Genomic DNA, 9541 nt, shown 5'->3' on the forward strand with positions numbered 1-9541 from the left:
AAAAAAAAAAGGTTTATCGGAAATATTTGAATCCCCTTGTTTCTTAGAATACGCTTTTGAATGAAACTGTTTTGATAAGAATTCATAATAGAATCTACTTTTGGCATAAATTTTGAAACATTTCTTCCCATAGAATACGAACTTTAATCAAAGTAACATGACAGAAAGTCACCTTGAGTAGATACTATACTAACTATAATTAAAATGGCTCAGTCGTTTTCTGATACAGAAAATTACTGATTCAACACTATTCTCAGACAATCTGAATATTTTTCCCATCGCTTCTCACTTGCCATGCCAATAGAAGTTGAACAGGGAATTTAGTAAAATCAGGAGTGTAAGGAAGATATGGCGTGGGCCAATGGAAACTTCACTCATGTTCCATTGACCAATCACCCATTGCGACCCTCTCTGATCCGCCACCCACCAAAACCCATCGCCTTCAACACTGACCCATCATCCATACCCTTCTCTCCATTGACTTTACTGAATTGACACTTGTAATAAAAATTGGCTGTCAAATTAACACTAATCAGTGTTTGAATTTCTACGATCAATCGCTCAAGCACCGTTCTGTTACAATACTGGTGGATCTAACCATTTTCATATAAAGTTGCAAAGTGTTGGTCACGGGCGATATTACGGTGAATTTCAATTTAGTGATCGCACAAAAAATATTTCCTTGTTGAATTACATGTATTTTTCAGTGGAAAATAGAATTAAATTTGAGAATTTCAAATCAATGTAAAATAGGCCAACGTAAAAGAAGAAAAAAAATGTAAACTTCGATTGTGTCTTGAAAGCCAAGCAGTAAGTCATTTTACTATTATTACAATTACAAATATCAATATCCAAAAGTGCCTGAAGTTCTTTTTCCACTTAGATATACTCATCTCGGGTAAGTAAACAAAAACAAACCAAAAAGGAAGATAAATGAAAGCCTTGAAAGTAAAACGTAAACAAATTCGCCAGGGTTCTGAAGATTTGTCTACAATGTACTGAACAGAATGGGTTGGTAGGTCATAGAGGGTCAGTGGATCGGAGTGGGTCGGTGGGTTAGAATGGATCAACGTGGGTCACGGTGGGTAGTAAGTTGCAGTGGATCATGTTCTGTTGACTCACGATCCACTGACCCACTCCATCTATGCTGTAAGAATTCCAAACCCGCGTAAAGTATTCAATGTTCACCCATCGAGAATCGAACCCGAGACTATATGTCCTAAAGTCAAGTGTTTTAGCCAATATATTAATCATGGAGCAAGGGCTTCAACCAATTGTTCAATACATTGAATATTAATAATAACATTTTTACCATTATAAGACAACAATTTTATGTAGTTAAATATATGTAGTAATTATGTATTTGAAAGCATATAGTTCAGGTTACCTTTGTTTTAGGCCTCACAAATAATGTTTATTGTGGTTCAGTCTATACTAACCTAAAACACTAGAGATATCCTTGATATATGTGCATGCAGAAAATAAGATTTAATTGTTTCTTCTTAGTTTCACCATAAATATAACAAAAATATTCCTATTGTATGTATGCATGGTATAGTGTTAATCCAATCACAGTGTACTTGCTGCAATATAATACTATTACATGCGAACTCTTTTCAATCATATCAACACGTGAGGATAAGTGTCTACCGTAATTCTTCTCAGCTACGCATTGTGAAGTCAATTTATCTTCATAACAAAGGACAAAGTTTATGATGTTCTGAAAGCCTTACAAGCAGCACAGTGGCTATTCATTTTGAGATAGCGGGGGATTATTACACAACCCTTGTGCCTTTTGTGGAAATAAGCAGAGAAGTTTGTAGTGGACATAAACTGAATACCCGATAAAGGATAAAAATATGAGGCAGAGAAATATATTGTGTTTCCAGTTCAGAATAACTGGAACAAGCCTAAAGCTAGGGTTGGAGATGACAGATGGAGCCACCACAGACATTTTATTTAACTTGGAGAGAACTGTCCAGAAATTGGAAAACGTTGTATACATAGTAATTACGGAGAAACAGCTCCTGAACTAAATATGTCGCTTCAAAAGAAAAGCAATAATTATTCAGTTATTAACATGCGTTTCCTTCATTCCGATTTATGAGAGAAACTTTGAACAGTGCAGAGTGAGTACCCTTGGCAGTGACGAGGGCTGCAATTTGTTCTTGCTCGGCCCATTACTTTCTCAGGAGGGCAGAGTTGCTTTACATACTACAAGCAAACAAAAGTGATTCTTTCAGCATGTTAAGGCATTAATAATTAATCAATGCACACATCTACACACACTATAGTTTAAAGGCATACTTAATTTAAAGTTCTAATTTATTTTTAGTATATATCATTATTATTATTATTATTATTATTATTATTATTATTATTATTATTATTATTATTATTATTATTATTGAATTTGCCCTCAAACTACCCCAGTAGGAGAAACCGCAAAATTTGTACGATGTTTTGCACTTAGGGTGCTTAGGATGCACTTACATAATAATTACGTTTCCTGTAACGTAATCAAAGTATGCTTGTAGTTGTAATAGTAAAATTAATTATATTTTCTATTACACATGATTGTATTTATATAATATTTGATTGGTTGGTAATTAAAGTATTGTTACGCGTGATCTAATATTTACGTGCTACTAATTTATACATAAAATAATTAGACTTTACTAATTAACACGTAAATGTAGTGTATTTCACCAATAGTAGGAATAGTGGTGTTCACATTTGCTGAGATTGGGTATGGCTATAATTGAAGCGGTGTATGACTATAATGAGCAATTGGGCTGGAAATAAGTGAAGTATATATATATATATATATATATATATATATATATATATATATATATATATATATATATATATTAAGTATGACCGTATGTAATAACAACTGAACTTGTGTATGACCGCAATTATAATTAGAATAACTGAACTAGCTTAGAACAGTTCTTGCAAATTGTATTTCCACTTTTACTACTCTAATTGTGAATTTTACTTGTGTTATTTAAATCTATATTATAAAATTAAAAAGTGACTATGCTTGTGAATCTTAATCTCTTGATGTCGATCAAATGTTCAGCATTGTTGAGGTTCGGGCCTCGGAGTGTTTTTTTCTTTTTGTTTTTTTGTTTTCCCCTTTCACTTTGATTGTGTAACTTGGGGGTGGGCGGAGAAGGGGAAGATATAAAATAATAAATAAAACTTAATAACTCTTGAACCAACTGATCAATCATGACCAAATTTTCAACATAGATAAGAGTCGTGCCTGGGATGTTTCCGCCATTTCATTTTGAGGGAGCAACGTAAGGGAGGGCGAGAAGGGGGATATACACAAAAATCAATATATATATATATATATATATATATATATATATATATATATATATATATATATATATATATATATATATATAGATATAGATAGATAGATAGATAGATAGATAGATAGATATGTAGATAGATATAGAAATAAAAGTGACTATTCCTGAGTTAATAATTATTGAACCACACCATCGATCTCCACTAATTTCTCAAAATAGATGAGGTTCGAACCTGGACATTACTTTTTATCATTTTAGTTTGACGGTATAACTTAGGGAAGGTGGAAGGATGGAGGAGAAATATATAGAAATGAATAAAACTTAATAACTCTTGAACACCCGACCGATCTCGGTCAAACTTTCAGCATAGATAAGGTTCTGGCCTGGAACGTTTTCGTCATTTTATTTTGACGGTACAATGTAGGGGAGAGAGATTAAAATAAAATAAAATGTAAGTGACTGTCTATATGAATTTATCACTCTTAAACCACCCGACCGATCTCGATCAAATTTTCAATATGGATGAAGTTCGGACCTGGCATATTTTTTTTTCTTTTCTTTTTTTATCTTATCAATTCGACAGTGCAACTTAGAGGAGGGGAAGGTGGGGACATATTTTAAAATAATCGAAAATGACTGATATTAGTGGCGAATCCATAGTTTTCGAGATCGCTGAGAAGAACAGTGAAACTTTGGCTGCTGTTTAAATCTAAATGCAGCCCCACAACTTCGGAGGGAGGGGAAGGTGTATATGTAAACAGAATCGAAAATGACCGATATTAGTGTTGCATCCGTAGTATTTGGGATCACTGAGTTGAACAGTGGCACTTCCTTCCAATTTACATCTAAATCCAGCCCTGCAATTTAAGGGAATGGAAGATTCATAAACATGATCAAAATGACCAATATTAGTGTCGAGTCTATAGTTTTCGAGGTCGCTGAGATGAAAATTAACACTTCCAATCTCGTTTAAATGGAAATTTGTAACGTCATGCTTATATTTTAACTTGTTACATATATGCCCACAGTTTGAATCACGAAAATGGAAAATGAAATGAAAAATGAAATCTTTGAGTTTTACGTTCCACGGTTATGCCGGTTATGATAAAAGAGACGTGATTATAAGAAATGAATGAAATGGTGGAATGAAGAAAGTGGGAGGAAATGGGAGAACCGCGAGAAAACGCACGCACACGGTTCACAAAAATGGGTAAACAATATTAAACACCTTAATTGTTACCTGTAATTGCAATATTCATTAAATATCTTGAAAATCAAGCACATTAAATGTTTGACACAACTAACTTTTATTCTTTTATTTCATGAATGAATTATTCTGTTGCCATAGCAACAACAGGCAAACACCTATCTTCTTTTCAACAACGGGCATTACGTGATTATCTATATAAAATCAACATATATTCTACATTTTTCTTCTTCTTCTTCTTATCAACAAATTGTGAACTTTTAAGCACCATTGCCCGAAATAACTACAAAAGATGGAATTATTTATAGATTAGATATGCAATCTCGTCGTATATATGTCTCCTGACGAGAACTTCTTAAATTGATTACAATTTAAGAAAGAATCCTGGGCCGTTATATATTCTTACATACATGGTTGCCTTACTTTCCGAACAGCCCTCCTAAATATAAATTAAATACATATATTGATTTCATTTTATATCAACTATAATCTTACATTTATTTAATAATCAATTATATTTTAATTCTATAAATTATCGTCGAAGAGGACTTATTCGAAAATACGATCAACTTGCTAATTATTTTGGTCCAGAAATAGATTTTTTAATTCAGTATCTTCGGAGCTGATTAATACATTAAACGAAAATACATTGACATATTGCATAACTTATTTCTTCCACTTTGGCATCATTGAGATGATTACAAAGTAATTGAAAAGCACAATATTGATAAGTGAAGCGAATTACAAAGAAATCATAACAATACTCAAAACAAAACAAAACAAGACTTGATCAATATAACGGAATAATACAAATAAAGAAATTATCATATTAAGAATCAGCAAAGTTTATGTGGGTTAGAATATAACATAACTTGTTTTATTTATTCAAGCATATTTATCATAACTTTTGGTAAGCGATATTCGCGTTCATACCACAACGTGCTGAAATTTTGTATCCATCATTTTTATTATCTCTATAGAAATCAGACAAAGTACGAATTATAAATGAAATCATAATTGTATTCAAAGTGAAAATAGACAATAATTAATTAAATATGCCTTGACGGACACCACAACTTTAGCTTAAGTTACATTGCCAAAGGGTTCGGTTAAGTTGCATTGAATAGCACAATCTTGATTACCATTCTGTATATTAGGTATTCCTCCAGATATTTGATTTCTATTTTGGTAGTTTCTGCCACCTATGAAATTATTACGAAATCCATTTCGAGAAAAATTAGATGTGCTGTTTACCTGATTTCTAAATGTTGTACGATTACTATTTCTATTTCTTCTGATATTAGGTTCATCTCTATTACCGCTATAATTGGATCTATCATTACTTCTTTCATTAGGGTTACATTCTTAACGCACATTGATATCCCGGACGGGAATATAATTATCTTGATTTTGGTTATTATTAGTTTGATTTCGATTATTATTACTTTGCACCATGGATTGATTTTCAAAATTTTGCACTATCATAATCAAATGATTGAAACTAATGTATTGTGCAGAAATCAGTATTTGTTGCAACCTAAAAGGTAATATTATCCGGATCGATGCTATAAATCGTGATTCTTGTTGGTACGGAATAATTAATTTCAACTCATTGTATACAGAAATCACAAAATTAGTTAGATTCTTATCAATTTTGGGATCAAACCATCTGCTTAGAACCAAGGCGTTTCGGTTTGCCAACATGAAATCATTCTCAAATTAGAAAGCAAAGCGTTCTTAAAATCTAAATAATTGCGTAAACTCCCCCTGATTGCTTTGAACCAAACAGAGCAGGGTGGTAGTAAAACATGCGGTAAAATTTTGAGAAATTTAGATTTGTCTATACCGATTAAGTCACATTCCTCTTCGATTTTTTTTCTAAAAATGCACTGGCAGGTACCGTATGTCTTCCGACCTTCCACTAAATTTCGTTAAAGATCGAATGTCATTGAATTTTAAATGATAATTGTTACTATGAGACGGTTTCGTATGATTAGATCTTACGCATCTGGCTTTCCTGCGATGTAATGAACGGGGTCTCCTTTCTTCCTTCCCGATGCTACAGGCACTTTCATACCTCTCCGAAGAGCTTTCCGGTATATCACTTCCTTCTATTGCTAATCTGAGTTCATTGGATAAATGGTCCCTATTGATGATCGAATCAGGGTTAATAGTTATGGTGATGATCTTTTCCTCTATAGCGTCTATTTCTTCTTGTAATACTTTAATTTGGTTACTATGTTCACTAACCTGCGTTTCAACAGCATCTACTGCACTTTGCACAATTGTAAATCTGTGCAACATTTGTTCCATCATGCCATCGGTTCGTTCTAATTTAGTGTTTATTTGCTGTGTTATTTGCTCTAATTTATTATCCATTCGCTGAGTCATAGCCTGTGTAATTTGTTCAAATTTAGTATCTACAGGTATTTGCTGAAATTGAGTATTCATTTGCTGAATCTAACTTTTTGTTCAAATTTACTGTTCATTTGTTGCATTTGCTGCGACAAAGATTGACCTAACTGTTTTACTATAAGGTCAGCTACATCTGTTGATGTCTCCAAACCTGATGTTCCACCAGCTTCTTAATTATTACTTTCAACATCCCTTTTAAGATTGCGATATATTTTTCTTTTATTTCTCAACAAATTGTACTCCGTTTTGACGTATTTTCGAGACTGCTTACTTTTCTTCACGCAACTCTCAAGGCACGTCATGAGCGAGATAACACCATCTAAAATGTAACGTTATGTTTATATTTTAGCTTGTCACATATATACCCACAGTTCGAATCACAAAATGGGTAAACAAGATTATACACCTTAATTGTTACCTGTAATTGCGATATTTATTAAATATCTTGAAAATCAAGCACATTAAATGATTGACACAACTAACTATTATTCTTCTTATTTCATGAATGAATTATTATGTTGCCATAACAACAGACAAATACCTATCATCTTCTCAACAACTGACATTACATGAATATCTATATAAAATCAACATGTATTCTACATTTTATTCTTATTATTATCAAGAAAACAGAACCCAGGAGGAGAGAACATTTTTTCCTGCATAACACTTGCGACTCTCTTTAAAATAATTTCCTCCGTTCTATGCATCAGTGTTGTCAGGAGTAAAGAATACTGTTGCATGTCACTTTTAGGAGTCTCAGTGTTCTCGGTTATTTTGGTAGTTATCGGTGCACCTCCTCAGACAATCCTGGATTCGTCCCTGTATATATGTATATATAGGGTGTCCGGAATAGGAGTGACGGTTTTTAAAAGTGTATAGTTTTAATATGGTCAAAGATACAGAAGAAAAGAAAAACATGCATTTTAAAGGAGAACTCATATATTCTCATTCTAACTCTACGTGACCTAATTGTCCCATCAGGGCCTATCCAATGGCCAAGAAATTCAGTATCAAGGTACTCCCTCACCTGTAAGCTCCAATGTGGCGGGGCACCATCCAATTGGAATATGGAATATCCCTTGAAGTTGCAAATGTTGTAACTGGGGAACAGCAAAGTGTTGAAGCATGTCTGAGAACACATTTCCTATTGTGGTTTGCTCTATGAAAAAGAAGGCGCCTATAACTGCATTATGTGTTAAAGCACACCGAACATTCAATTTGGGATTATTTCTAGAATGTTCTATGTAAGCATGTGGATTCTCAGATCCCCATATCCTAACATTGTGTTTGTTAAGACACTCAGACAAGTGAAAAGTTGCCTCATTAGAGAAAACAACGTTCAATAAGAAATTATGACCATAATCAATCCTGTCCAGAATTTCAGTAGCAAATGCTGCTCTCTGTGGCTTATCGTCGGTCTTAATTTCTTGCCACAATCGCACATTATACGCGCGCAAAAGTAATCGTTTTTGTACTACATCGTACAGTGTTGACTTTGGAATTGCCGATTGCCTGCTCGCTGCGCGAATTGACTTTCTACGTGAGAAACACTCTCTTGTAGCTTCCACATTTTCTTATTTTACACGCGATTTACCACCAGAGTGTTGTTTCACTACACTCCCGTTGATAAAATTGATCCTTCTACGCCTGGATACTGTTGCGTGATGGAGGATCCATGTGGTGAACACGTCCAAAATTTCGTTGAACTTAAACAACACCTTTTGCCTCTGCAAACCATCACACGCATTGCGCGGCGCCTTTTCGACTGCCGACACCATTTCTGTTTATCGGCGATACTACCGTCGTCACCGTTATTTGTTCAACTATGAAAATTTGCTGAAGGAAACTTTTTGAGTTTTCCTTCAATATGGATGTTATATATATATATATATATATATATGACCATATTAAAACTATACAATTTTAAAAACAGTCAATCCCATTCCGGACACCCTATATATATATATATATATATATATATATATATATATATATATATATATATATATATATATATATATATATATATATATGTATATATATATATATATATATATGTATATATATATATATATATATATATATATATATATATATATATATATATATATATATACATAACAAGGACGCTATTTCCACTAGAGGGTTATGTTCCTTATTTGGGAAGTGGTATAAGAGGAATTTGGGAGACAATGGGCGTAGGCTGTTGGTATATAAGTAGTTTACTTTATATTCCATATCAAACAGTCTAGAAAAAAAAAAAAAACTTGACTATATTAGCATACAAGACAAACATTATATCATTCTGATATAATCGTAAGATGGGGTAGTAACGGTAGGACAAATACGATAAATTCTAAGATCTAAAAATATATTGAAGGCAGTCAGAGCTCTAACAATTTGACAGTTATAGGAGTCGATATAAATATAACAAAATGTAATTAATGAAGTGCATTATAGCGTTAATGCTATAATCATAAAACACGGGAAAGTGAGATGAAGGTGAGATGCACTGGATATCGAAACGCATGGAATATGTTAGAGGAAGAATGGGCTTATCTTCTTGTCTTGGCGACCGTAATGTACA

This window comes from Thermobia domestica, chromosome 6 (genome assembly GCF_964235325.1).
Source record: "Thermobia domestica chromosome 6, izTheDome1.hap1.1, whole genome shotgun sequence".
In the NCBI taxonomy this organism is placed as follows: Eukaryota; Metazoa; Arthropoda; class Insecta; order Zygentoma; family Lepismatidae; genus Thermobia; species Thermobia domestica.